Source organism: Trichogramma pretiosum, unplaced genomic scaffold, assembly GCF_000599845.2.
Source record: "Trichogramma pretiosum strain Unisexual culture from Peru unplaced genomic scaffold, Tpre_2.0 scaffold60, whole genome shotgun sequence".
NCBI classification, from domain to species: Eukaryota; Metazoa; Arthropoda; class Insecta; order Hymenoptera; family Trichogrammatidae; genus Trichogramma; species Trichogramma pretiosum.
In genome coordinates this window covers 935,394-949,852 of record NW_019640805.1, presented here as the reverse complement: position 1 = coordinate 949,852, position 14,459 = coordinate 935,394, and the positions used below count along the sequence as shown (strand labels likewise).

The following is a 14,459-nucleotide window of genomic DNA, read 5'->3' as shown; positions in this document are numbered from 1 at the left end:
CAGGCACTACACTATGGCAGATATAAAATAATATGCGCCATACAGAAATAATAGCTGAGCGAGGGCATGTCACAAGGAATTAAAAGAGTCGAATCGTCGCTACTCGAATGACTCGACCCGCGCGGAGCTGTAAGAAAAAGGCTACGCTACACCATACCAGCACTATACAGATGCGTGGCATAATACGAGATCATTGCATAATGCGTGCAGCAGCTCTTGGGCTCGTGGGAGGTGCGCATAACGCACACATCGAGCCGGTTATCTCGCTGCATCGTTAACGCGCGTATTGCGTATTGTAATGCTGCACCATCAAGGTCAAGTCGAACTAAATACGCTGCTCCCATTCTTATTTCGCGTACTCGCGCTCGGAATTATAATTTTTTTAATGAGGCCATCTCTTCGGACTGCTCGCGTGTATAAGTAAGTACCGAGGAAGTCATGAATCAGATGGACTCGCCCTTTTTCGCGCGGTTAACGAGCGCACACGAGTCTTCGCCCGACGAGGATACAGAGACGACGTTTCATTGATCTGTCGTTTGTTTACTGTCTTGTCTTCTCAAAGCCGCAGTCACGTGTGTATACATACCCGTCTGTTGGTTGGTCGGGTTGTTTGGTGCGAGTTACGACGCACGGCACCACTCCCCCGTCGCATGCGTAAACGCGTTTGTGCGTTGCGGCTAAGCTCACCCCCCAAAGCCTATAGTCAAACTTCGATAGAGTCAAATCGAACGCAAAATAAGTAAAGAAAAATTGAGTTTGCGAGAGTCGAGAGTGAACAAGCATTGCCAGGATCCGAAAGTCAAAAAAAAAAAACATCGAAAACACTGCGCGAGTGAAATGCCGTAGACGAAAAAGCACGTAGGAGAACGGAGACGAGAAATAACAAAAGAGCTCTAGGATGGCGTTGGTGGCAGCCCTCCTGCGCGTATAGTGCTCGCGCATGTACTCGTAAACCAGTTACTTGTCTAACCGCATGTGTAGCGCAAATATGTATACGTACAAGCGAGCTCCCTCTCTCTTTCTCGCTCTGCCTGATCGTTAGTTGCACTTGGCGTATGTTGTACTACGCTAGCTAGCGCAGTGGCTGCTGTGCCGAGCTGGAGCTGATTTACTGCCACTGCCGTACATACACACACATACACATAACATAACACGGTAGTAGGGCCGAGTATCGCTCGGAGTCTGCTTATATATATCGGCGCACCCATACACACTCAAGAGAGCAGCCAAGCTGTATTGAATGCCGCACGGCGTAGCTCAGCTGAAATCGCTAAAGTGCCTATGTGTTTTTCCTATTGGCTGGCAAAAAAGCGCAGCTAGCACGAGACGCTCTCGTCGCGATGCTCGCGTACTCGTATATAGTTCCTTGGGTGAAAATTCTAAGCTCCCTGCAGCTCGTGCGGCTGATGCACACTTGCCTCTAAGCCCGCCTTAGCTTCTGTCTTAGCGCAGCTGTGAAAGAGACTCGCTAAAGAGGCTCGTTGCCGTTGCGTCTGCATGCTATTGCGTCTATATACACGTGCAGTGCAGCATAAAGGAAACGCAGGGCGCGCAGAGAGCGTCCGAACACTCGCGAGCGCGCCGATACATCGAGCTACGGCTGCAAATACACGATCGTATATTATATATATGCGCAGCGACGCTATGCAAAAGGAAGCCCATTGGCGCGCGTCGAGGGCCCTAGAAAGCGCGAGTGGCTCGGAGTGGATGCGGGCTTTTACAAGGTTGCTGCTGCTACACACTGCACACTGTACACTATATATAGTTATATTATTACCTTACTGTATAGCGCAGTGCGCAGAGGCTTCGCGCGACTGGTGAATAAGCACTCATATAGCATGCGCACAGGGAGCAAATGAGAGCTGCTGCTGCTGCTGTTGGCGTGTGTACTATACGGTGTGAGTGCCCGAGATCGAACAAAGAGGCACGAGCTAGAGGAGTTACTCGCCGAGCCTTCCACTCGGTTCAGGCACTTTTCAAGGTCGATCCTCGACGCGAGCGCTAATCTTGCCAATTCTCCCGAGCACGCGCTATAACTATTAGCCGTTCCGTGTTGCGCAATTTTGGATTTCAGCCTCGACGTCCAGTTGCAAATTGTAAAAGACGAGCTCGACGGGCAACATCGTCCCTTGGGCGCGCGTCGACATGCACCAGCGTGTAACTAATACATTTCCCATGTAATTCGTTGGTCGAGCTCGGCTGCTCTGTTTTTCCGCGCGTGCACAGCTTTGCGGCGAACGCGTCGCTCGCGCATTGTGTCGAAGCAGCACCGAAGCACGATGCATGTACACGCATCGTAAACGCGTTACGACGTTTGTTATTTCTACGCTTTGGTAACGGCGCGCGTGGCTGCTCCGATACATGTCGTGAGTTTCGCTGACTCGAGGGTACCTCGAGCTTTAACGATCTCCGCAGGCTCCTTTACGGGCGACGCGCCTACCGCCTGCATTATCGATTTTATCCTTCGGAGACTACTAATACGGAAAATCGCCGATGTAACGTGGACGCGACTCGATGGCTTCATTAAGGTATAATGGAGATTGCGGCGCTCAGCCGTCGTGGCAACTTCATTAGGTAGGCATATACTGCCACGTACGCCTCGTGCACGCTAGAGAGGCAATAAGTTTCGAGCAACAGGGCGAAGCTCTTGGATTGCCGCTCGAAATCGAGTATAAGCGGGGTAAACGAGTGAATCGATCGCGCCTCGCTGCGTTTGCATATAGCCAAGGCAAACGAGTAGTTATAGTTATACCGGATCAACTAAACGGACTCGTGTCACAAAGATCCGGCTGCGATAAGTGAGAATATGAAAAATTGCTGCGAACCAGCTCTTGTTTTCCCCGTCCAAGTCGTCCATAAGGTACATCGAATACCTATACAGCAAGCTAATTCACACGGTCAACTTCTTGCATCGAGTCCCAGCAATGCGCGAGAACATCGAGCCGATTCCAGCCGTACAGCACACTTTATGTAAGGTACGGTCCTTATATATACGTGCGTGCTTGCGATCAAAGCATCGATCGAAGATGCTCTCGCTTTCCTTTTTCAGCCTCCTCGGCCGCGCGAGCAATTTCCATGCTTTCATTCACCATGACGCACTGCTCTCGGGGCCTGGCGATTGAATATTTTTTTTTTCCATTTCGTGGACCGAGGAGGAGAAGGACGATGCCGACTCGCTCTTCTCCCTGCGCACGCCAATGATGAGTTTCCGGCAGATTTGCACGCTGCAGCCGTGTATGCGCGGCGCACGTGTATATATGCGCGCCAGAGAACGAGTTTCTGTAAATCATCCTGCATGTGTGATTGGATTCGACCGATTAGCTGCATCGTGCTGTATATATACACAGAACATAGCGGATCCCACTGCCGCCGCTGCTGCTGCCTATTTTTCCATTTAAAAACTCGCGACTGATATTGATGGTTATTACTGTTGCGCCTCCGAATGTACACAGCACACACACATTTATTTATTTGACTTTTTTTCCTGCTCAACTCCGCAGTAGTAAATCGAGTGTTTCGTGTCTGCGATCGATCCGAAGATGAATCGACTCAATATATTTATTCCAAAATTGATACTTGCCACGCTGTTAAATTTTCGTTCAACTTTCCAGCCGGAGGCACTAAACAATTTTCGTTTGAGAACTGAGTACTTTTTTTTTGTCAAATAACAGCTCGAGTATACTTGAAAATTGAGTCAGTGTAATTTTTACCAAGACTCGCAAAAAAGATAGAGGTCAGATTAGAATAGTAGGGCAATGGTTGATTATGTTTTTGTGCAGCTCGAGTTCGAGCAAGGTAGTTATTATCGAGAGGAAGGAAAAATATTTAATTTTGCAAGAGAACGAGACGAGAAGAAAGAAAAATAAGCGAGTCTCTGCGTACATAATTCAGCGAAATCTCCGTATCGTGCGGCACGGAGTTGGGAGTCGAGTCGGTAAGTACAAGTAGCAGCGATGGAAGTGGCAGGGACATCGTCACGACAAAGATGCTTGGCGAGCACAGCAAGAAAACGATACCGTGTCTCGTCTTGGCGAGGATTTTCCCTCCTCTCTGTGCGGATCGACCCTATGCATACGCACAAGGAGCAGCTACTAATACCCTGGCGTCTCTGCTCTCTACGTCCTCGAAGTAAGTATTATATGTAAGGGGGGAAAGCAAAAGAGAGAGCGCATCTCAGCTGCGACTCGCCTAATAAGCTTTGCCGCACAACGAGGGTTGCCTCTAATACGCGAGCCTGATACTGCCAGTCATATAGTGCTGCTGCTGCTGCTGCTCCTGCTGCTCCTGCTACCGCTCGAAAGAACGACGATCAGAGCAGAGAGATTGGGATATCGCGCGCGCGATGCCACGGCGATGACCGGAAAAGAGCGTGCTACGGAACGGAGGGCCACCGCCGCAGCCACCTAGATATACCAGTGAGCTTTAAATTTACGATCCTAAGCCCGGGATTTCGCCGATCCGTGAGATAGAGAGAAAGAGAGAGCGAGCTGGCGAGCGAGAGTAGAGGGACTCTTCTCCGAGTGGATATCATCGAGCGAGCCGGCGGATTTGTGCGCTTCAAGCCCTTCGCTTTGCATCAATTATTTCACGAGTGCTCGGATTATTTTTCGTGTTCTTTACTCCTGCGGTTTTCGCTTTTCATCTCCTATGCCTGTATCGCGTATACATATTTGCGTGTTTATGCATATAGCTGGGCTGTATGCGCGTAAGTACGGGGGCGCAGGCCATGCCCAAAGACAATCTTTAGCTTTATAGCTGCGAGCTACGGCTTCGTTATTGCGCAGCACGCTTTGCGGCCGAAATTTTGATAAAGCACCGAGGATTCATTACAGTTTATTTTTTCGAGCTCTAAAGTCCGACGCGCCGCTTAATCCGATGAAAAAGTTTTCCGATTACAGTTTCATACTTTTTTGAGCGCGAAATGATAAACAATACAAAAAGCATACGAGTCTACGTTATATTATATTAAAATCAGTGTACTATAATAATAGGTAGTATAGTCACACAAATTACAAAATAAACGTTGAGAAGTATGATATGTTATATGATAATAAATGGTTACACAATGGAAAATCGCTTATAGCAAACTACTGAAAGAAAATAGCAGAAAAAGGAAATGCTCGAGCTTCGCCAATGATGATGAAAGGGCCATGATAAGAATGAACAATTGGAATAAATGACCCAACGCTAGTTTCGTATAGTAGCCGGGAGTCGTAAAAGATAGTGGAGAAATCTTTTGTTTCGGTCGGCTAAAAATTTTCCAAAAGAATGGACGCGAACGCAATCGGAGCAAAATATCTTTATAGCTGTTGAGACTTAACTCTTTTGCCCTCTTTTCTTTCGAATAGACCGTACGACGACGACGACGACGTTCATCCAGCGACCCGTGGACTGGGCCAGAGTCCAAAAATTTTCGGTAGTTCTGAGTGTATGTGTGTATGTTGTAGGTAGTTAAATACACGTACGAGGGAGGCATTTGTTTCGAAGCAAGAAATGCTATATGGTCGGTATACACTCTCAGTGCAATTGTTTCGCTGCATTGCAGTTCTAGCCGGTAAAATAATCTACAAAGCGAGTGAGCGAGCCCATGAGTGTGTATGTGTGTGTGCGCTCGAAACGTATAAGTGTATGTGTACATGTGTGTATACGTATGTGCAGTGCACTCGTATACTTTTGCAGTGGGAAGGCGAAAGAGTAAAAACAGAGAAGGATAGAAAGATAGATGCATAAGGGGGTCAATGGACGCGGAGCACGCGCGCTGCATCGTGGAAACTAAGGCTCTCACCGTTGTTGTTTCGATGCAGCACACACTGTCATCGCGCGCACGACGCTGTTCCCTCAAAACAAATATTTTTCTATATATATGAGCAAATCCAGAACTTTTTTTCCATTTCACGAGCTCAAATCGACACCAAAAATTTTTTCGTGGTACGCGAGTAAGGGTCGCGGGAAAGCGTTCTTTGGGGCCCTAGAAACGTAAAAAAATGCGTGAACACGGAAAATTTTAATAGTGCATGCAATTTAATGCGCATTATACGAAATAATGCCGCTTCAGCATTGATCCAAGCCTTACGTATTTTTCGACAAAGAATTCAATGGTGACCTTGAATTTGATCTTGAACATAACCTCTAAGCTACAGCAAACCAAAATCGATTTTTGACACGGTCACCCCTTTTTTCATTTCAGATTCAAAAAGAGCGAGAAATTTCATGTTCGAATAGGTCTTTTCTTTTTTTTTCATGGTGATTTTAAGGACGTCACAGTTCAAAAATAAACTCTTTAGTTGAGCTCAATATTATGTTAAATTAAGACTTCTTTTTCGTTTAAGAATATTATCTCTACACCAACAGCAGACTTAGGTTGGAAGACGATTGCGAGATCATTTTCATAATTTTTTGAAATTACGATAATTTCTTAGTTTTTCGTTGATAATTTGAAAAAATAAAAACTTCCCCGTTTATTGACAATATCATAACCAAAAAGCCGAAATTACAATATTTTTTTATTTACAAACTAAAGACCTTAACCGAAAACCGATTCGATATTTCGATACACAAGGATTTCCAGTTTCTCTTGATATTTTTTGTTTATTTTTTTACTGCACTATAAACTAGTTATGAGTACACATCATATCAAGAAATTTTAAAATTATTTTCGTGCATTGTAAAGAAGGTTCGCCAGACGTGAGTTTCGGAACTCTGACGTCAGGCGCCACCGGTACTTTTCGCCGTAGAGTGCGAGCGTAGAGTTTGCCTCGGACCAACGCTGGTAACGTGTACGAGACTTGTTGCACTGCCGCGTATGGCGCTAGTTGTAGTCGTCGTGTTTCTGACAACGCTGAGTGCATGTAAAAGATCAGTACAGGTTATGACACGGCAGCGTGAACATTAAGAGATATAGCAAGTGATTCTCTTAAAAACATAGTAATAAAAAACATTTCAAGTTAAAAGTGATTGTGAATTGTGTTTGAGTGAGTTGAACGATGGACACATTCGAAGACGGATTCACTGTAAGTTTCGATGAACAAAAATTTGTAGAGACATTGAAGAGTTTAAAAAAACATACCAACTGGGAGCTAGTAGATGAGCGACGCAAATTTATCCATCGAGTTCATCCTTTAATCGAACATTTCAAACCAATTCGAATACTTCTAGACGTCCAAGACGTTTTCAGTTCAGAAGACGTCGAGCGTCTTGCCATCGATTGCCTCAACTTTGAGCATGACGAAGAATTCGAAGAATTCATTTGCTTCCTGTGTATCTCCGGCTATAAGGACGAGCCCAAGCTCGATGGAGACGGCAAGCCATCGTCGCGTCGCACAACACCAGTACATATTGCGGCTAAAAAAAATGAATGGATCTGTTCCTATCTTTTTGATATATACAACCGATATGACGTCAATTACACCGACGAATCTGGACTGTCGCATTTCCATGTGGCCTGCATGAATGGCTATATCAACGACGTCAAGAAATTTCTCGAGCTCGGTCAAGATCCTAATTGCCTCTGGCTAGAAACAGGAGATTCGCCACTACACTCGGTTCTGTGGGGCAACGAGGAGTTTTACCAAGATCCTAATAGCATCTGTCTAGTAACAGAAGATTCGCCACTACACTTGTTGTTTCCGGAGGACGTGTTGGACGAACACGAGCAGTCGGTCGAACTACTGCTGAGAAATGGTGCTGATCTTAATTTAGCCAATAAGGAGGGATTGACTCCTTTGCACATTATTAGCAAGAAATACATTACTAGCCTTAGAAAAGTTCCTCAAGGGTCAAAGATATTATTCGAAATCAGTGACGAATTGAATCTGCCGTTGCCGATCGATGCTCGTGACAAGTTCGGTAATACACCATTGCATTTAGCACTGCTCAACAACAACGTTTATGTTACTCAAATGCTGCTGAGAAGAGGCGCCAATCCGAATCTGGCCAACGACGAGGGATCGACACCTTTGCACCTATTTTACATGAAACGCGATTATTATGACATGGGTTTGATGGAGTTATTTTTCAAAATCTGCGACGAAGTGAATCAGACGGTGCAAGTCGACGTGGTGGACAAGTTGGGCCGGACACCACTACAGTTGGCCGTGGCGAATCTCTGTCCAGATTGCATTGATATTCTCTTCGAGCATGGCGCTGATATGTGTAAATTCGTTTTTCCAAGTGATTATTTTGCCACCAAAATATCTAAATCGAGGCCATCTTCAATTACGTTCAATTGCAGATTGAGAATAGCGTCCGGCGCGTTGGCCGTTGTCGAACGAATTGAGAATAGAGGATATCAACTGAAGCGAAGTGACGCCTTGACGATCATGAAATGTTTCGCCGAGTACAAATTGTTCGAGAATTCAGCAGATCTTCATCAATTTTGGTACGATAATGAGATATTCATAGAAGATGCAAGATCAATTGAGATACGTCCGGGCATATCGCATGTACAAAGCTATCGAGATGACGAGGAGAGGACGTACAAAACTGGAAGAGAAATAAGGGGAAGTCCGAGTCTGCCGCTCAATGAAATTGTGCTACTACAACCCGAAGAGGCGGCAAAATTATTCACATATGAGGACTACTGGAAATTTGCTTGCTCGTCCCATTTGAGTTTTCTGGAGGATAAGTATCAGGAACTCAGTGCATTAAATCTGTGCGAGAAACTGTCGAAAGGATTTTTCCGGAGCTGGGCTCTGGATCCTTTCATGGAGCTGATACACGACCGACTGCCGGTTCTCTGCTGTGAGATGATCATCGAACAACTATCGAACGAAGATTTATGCAATATTTGCTTAGCAGCTACAGGAAAGAATTCGTGATGGCGTTAAACATTTTTTGTATTCATTATTGTATTCATGTGTCTTCATTAAATAAAATTTTGTAGACTTTTTATAATAATTCAAATAAATACATTTTTGGTGTCGATTTGACCCCGTGAAATGGAAGAAAAATTCTGGATTTGCTCATATATATGGGTAAGGCTCAGAATTTTTTTAAATAAACCTGCGCTCGTATGTCACCGATCTTGACCCGCTTTTGGTATGTTATAGTTCATGGTAAAAAGGTCCCAAAACTAAAATTTTAGACCCCCTTCCTTCTCCTACCCCCCTCCACCCCTATAAACGTCCACTTACTATCTATATTTTTTCTGAAGGCCTGAAGCTATTGAAAAATTTGAAAAAATTCACAAAAATACTTTTCAGTAAACTGAACAACCTTGAATTTTTTCAGATTTTTCGAGTGCTTCAGGCCTTCAGAAAAAATCATTAAAAATTTTGAAAATTCATGTACGGCGCTACGATGCAATACAAAGCCCGATCTTTTTTTTCACTCATTTTTGGCATCAAAATACATAATCTCAAATTTTTTCAGATTTTTTCCGATAGAACTCTGACGTCTAGAGCCGAAAAACCCCATTTTTTAACGAAAATAATTTTTTTAGGGCGATACGAAGACTTGAAAAATCTGGAAAAATTTTTTTCTCGTTTTCTTCGTCGAAATACATTACCTTGAATTTTTTCAAATTTTTTAATTGAAGGCGATAGCATCTATGGCTGAAAAACGCTTTTTTTATGAAAAATGGTTCCTGGAACCCAGAGGTTCCGGTAAAAAAATTTGAAAAAATTTTTTTCGAATTCCTTGTCAAATTTTAATAAATTTTGAAAGTCGCAAAATTTCGATTGGAGCTTCCTAACTCATTCTAGAGCATTACAAAGATTCGAGCGAAATTCTGAAGACATTCATCACAGTTACATTATTTTTCAAATTTCTTCAGAATTTCGCTCGAATCTTTGATATGCTCTAGAATGAGCTAGAAAGCTCCAATCGAAATTTTGCGGCGGTCAAAATTTATTAAAATTTGACAAGGAATTCGAAAAAAAATTTTTCAAATTTTTTTACTGGAACCTCTCGGTTTCGAGAACAGTTTTTCATAAAAAAAGCGTTTTTCAGCTATAGATGCTATCGCCTTCAATTAAAAAATTTGAAAAAATTCAAAATAATGTAATTCGATGAAGAAAACGAGAAAAAATTTTTTCCAGATTTTTCAAGGCTTCATATCGTCTTAAAAAAATTATTTTCGTTAAAAAATGGGGTTTTTCGGCTCTAGACGTCAGAGTTCTATCGGAAAAAATCTGAAAAAATTCAAGGTTGTTCAGTTTATTGAAAAGTATTTTTGTGAATTTTTTCAGATTTTTTAATTGCTTCAGGCCTTCAGAAAAAATATAGATAGAAAATGGACGTTTATAGGGGTGGAGGGGGGTAGGAGGGGGGAGGGGGTCTAAAATTTTGGTTTTGGGACCTTTTTACCATGTACTATAACATACCAAAAGCACGTCAAGATCGGTGACATACGAGCGCAGGTTTATTTAAAAAATTCTAAGCCTTACCCATATACATTTCACACAGACACACACGTACGTCTACCGCTGCTGCACGTGTGCAAGCTAAGAAATGACGGATTGACAAGCGAGGTCGGATTTTCGTCGATACGTATTCACGATTTGCGCACGTCGCAATATTATATATTTGCGAGCGAGCTCGCAGCCCAGCCCTCGTGTTTGCTGTGAATATCGCGTAATAATTCTTCTTCATTTTGCGCGATAAAATAAATACGTCGAGTCGCAACTGATGAATTTGTATCGGAGCCATTCGCACACACACCGTTAGTGCAACGCGAGGATAGACGACGCACGGCTGCAAACAACGTTAGCTTCGCAACGTTGCCCGATAAAAAGGGCCGTGCGCGTACCGCAGGGCGGCCAAAGGGCTTTCGTGTCAATATTGACTCAATTTGCGCGCGTAGCCAGTTCCACTATACGAGCTGCAGCAGCAGCACTGCTGGCGTCGTAGATTTACCCGCGTGCTATATATTGTTTGACACGCGCCGATTCGTCAAATCCGAATTTGCAGCAAAGCCGAGTCGGTATACAGAAAGAGAGAGAGAGAGAGAGAGGGAGAGAGATGCAGCTGGTTGAGCGACTAGCTTGTCTATCGTGCTCGTTCTGCGACACATACCGGCTCTTGCGTAATCTTTTATAGAAAAAAAAACGATGGCTCTCCGTTCTTAGCTTTTGCGGCTTCCACGCGATATTTAGTGCTCACCTCGAGCGCGTAACACGGAACTGCATATAAAAATACAAAAGGGAACTTTGCGTGCTTCTTGGCCGCACGGAAAAAGTTGGCCATTATTTTCGCACTTGATTAAATCATTTAGCGCCGCCACAGAATCGACGCGTCGAGGCGCGCAGTAGCATAGCACGAGCAGCGACCGAGAGCTCAGGGCACGGACGGACGGACGGGGAGTTCGATGCACCGGGAGCTCGGACTGTGCGCCGGACTTCTCGAGTACTACTAGCGGAGGAGTCGTGCTTTGATTCGCGCGCTCGGGCTTCATATTTTATTCATACGAGCAAAGTATGAGCTACTATAAGAGAAATTTTGCCAGCGATCGTACTAGATGTCACGATCGTTCGCCTCGTTCGGTCTTTTCTCTGCTTTTTTTCCCGAACGGAACGAGGAGCGAGAGGAGCGAGCGCGCGCAAAAAGTTCGCTCCATTCGTAACATATATTACGGCGCGGAGACGCGAGCGAGCTGGCTGAATGCCATCCGGCTTTTTGCGAGCTGCAGTCGCGAGTGAGTTTGATCGTAAAATGCGCACACACAGACAGCCGCGCACACGTATATATAGCCGTGTGTATGACTGCTGCAACGTTAGATTCCCCGACGCACACGCCACACTCTTCCTGGAAAATATGTGCTCTACAAATGTTTGGTACATATTTTCTCTTTGCCAAGCGTCTGTATACCGGTGACGGTGGCATTTGTATATTCGCAACTGATTCGATCGTTAGCCCCCCATCGAACAAGCTCGGTTGCGGCTAAAGCGCGCAGCGCATCCATTTTATTAATCCACAAATTGGGGAATCGCCGTGCAGCGCATCGAACCACATCTCGCTAATAGTTTATGCATATATCTCTCGTATGATACGCGAGCTTGACCGACGATATCAAGCCGAAGCATCGTATTGGCTGCGGGGCAGATTTTCGTGTCGAGATCGCTGCAAATATCGCGCGACATCCTTTTGGTCTTCCGATCTGCAGCACAACACGAGTACATACACAAGTACTTCGTGTGGCTATATAGGGTCACGTTTGACTACGGGTAGATACATTACAAGCCGAGCAAAGCCAGCCACCGACGTCGTGCTTTTCCGGTGCGGCTTGCTGCTGTCGCCACACACTGCGCGTCGCTTACCACCACTCGCACGAATTGCCTGTCCGAGCGAAAATGATATCAGTCGACTGCGTCGACTTTTTCGATGATCTATGCGCAAGGATGATCAGCTGCATCGGTTTTTCGCCTCAAGAACATCGAGAAAATGTTTCAATTTTTCAAGAAACAATTGGATGAAAGAAAGGACGTGGCGCTGCGTTTGGTGGCTCGGAGTGTCCGGGATACGAAAATGGGTCCCACGCGAGTCAGTGCAGCGACAGCGATACACGCGTCGGCTAATTTCGATCTATTTGCAGCGCACTCGATACTCTGCGATACGTATACGCGAGCAAGTATGCCGAAAAAGGCGCTCGAGGCTTATTTTCTGCTCGCCCGAGCATTGGTTGCACGTATACATGTGCAGATACACGCACAGCAGAATTACATATACGCGAAATACGGAGAAAAGATGTACGTATATACGAGTATACGCACGTAAGCGTAAAAAGAGACTCTCTCGCTGCAGGAACAGCGGCAGCAGGTAATAGCGCTGCTGCCTACGTGGGCGGACACGCAAAAGAGGCCTTTAGAATATTGCGCGCTGCGTTTCGGATTTCTCGGCTCTTGGACCCTCGAATGAAATGTGACGAGGAAGGGACTACTTTAGCTCGTCGAGCAGGCTCAAATACGCAAACAGTTTCTGCACTGCGGCATGAGCAGCTATATATACGTATACAGTAACGGCGTGACGATGCTACGAGAGAGAAAGAGAGAGAGCAGAGATGGAAGAGTCTTTTCTTCGAGCGGTACTTTCCAGCAGCAGCATCAGCCGGACCATCGAGTGTATATACGACGGAGCTTTATGTTTTATGAGAGACGATGAGTGCAGCGACATCGGAGCGCGCGCGGGAGGTAAAGCACCAATCGGGCCGGGAGTGAACGAGAAGAGAAAAAAAAAAAGAGAACGGACATCGGCGAAAAGAAACGAGCGAGCACGCGAATATGCCAAGAAATAGTGGGCAGCAGCAGCAGCAGCATCAGCCTAAATAAATGCGAGAAAGAGTAGGACAAATACTGCCGTGTAGCGGCGGAGTGCGTTCGAGTTTGTGGGCACGTCAGCGAATACTTTTACGAATACGCATATAATATACGCACGGCAAGGCAGTCGCACGAGAAAACCGAGACGGTCGAGACGACGCGAGCGATTTTAAAAAGAAACCTTCCCAAATGACCTCTCATATATTATTCTCTCATTCTTATGTATATAGAGTACGATACACTCTCTTGTAGAGTACGCACTCCAACTTTTCCTACGGTAATGTGGGTATTGTACAAAGAGACATACAGGCGGGCGCCCAATTCGTTACATTACTCAAGCGTGCTTCTTTCTCTTTCAAAAAAAAAAAGGTAGTCGAAAATTGTTTTCAAGTTCGACTTTGAGGCAGACGCAGAGTCACGACATCGTTTTTCGGGTAAATCTCTGCACGCCAACGGCGAAATTGTCGACTCACACGTTTAACCGACGAGTAATGTTGCCGCATTAAAGTCACATTATTAATAACGCTATATATATGCTGCGATTTCGATTCTCGATAGCTCGCTTATATTTTATAATGCACATTATACGGCTGAGTTCTGGCTGCGACGACGCCACCACCGCTGCATGCGCAGGCCTATTATATGGAGCTCGGATGTGTTTATGCGCGCGTATCGCTTGCGTAACGCGCCACGCTCACGCGTACACAATTTTCCTATTATCGACTAAATGTTGTTTGTTCGATCTCGCGTGCCTCAGCGCGAAAAAATGGCAAAAATTATTGTGCTCGGCGATATTTTCCGTCGTGAGCGTATCTCCGTGCCATGCCTGCGCGTGCAAAACTACTATATAAGCAGAGAGAGAGAGAGAGAGAGGCAGAGAGACAGAGAAGCAATTTCAAGAGTAACAGCGTCTTTTTTAACGTTTAACTTCTCTTATCTCTCTGCAAGCTGGTTACGCAGCTCACTTTGTGCAAAGAATAAGTAGAGTCGCTCGCGCGCAGTACAGCGCGCGCCCAGTGGCAATCCAGAGTCCCCGCTATATAAAGTATATAATAGTGATTTAATGCGACTGCTCCGCTGTTAAATTGCCCAAAAAGCAGGTAGAGACAGCCGCTCGAAATTTTACGTCGACTCTGCCGTAGTTTTCATTTTAAGCACTCGTGACTTTGAAACTATTTGTTTGCGCGAGCCTAGCTTGTGTTTCGAGCG

General features: G+C 45.2%; 1 protein-coding gene across 1 annotated transcript in view; it reads right to left on the bottom strand.

Annotated features, from left to right (window-relative positions):
• The window catches only part of LOC106649895 (caskin-2), a 106,222-nt gene that overhangs the window by 86,461 nt on the left and 5,302 nt on the right, over positions 1-14,459 (bottom strand). The window lies entirely within an intron of this gene.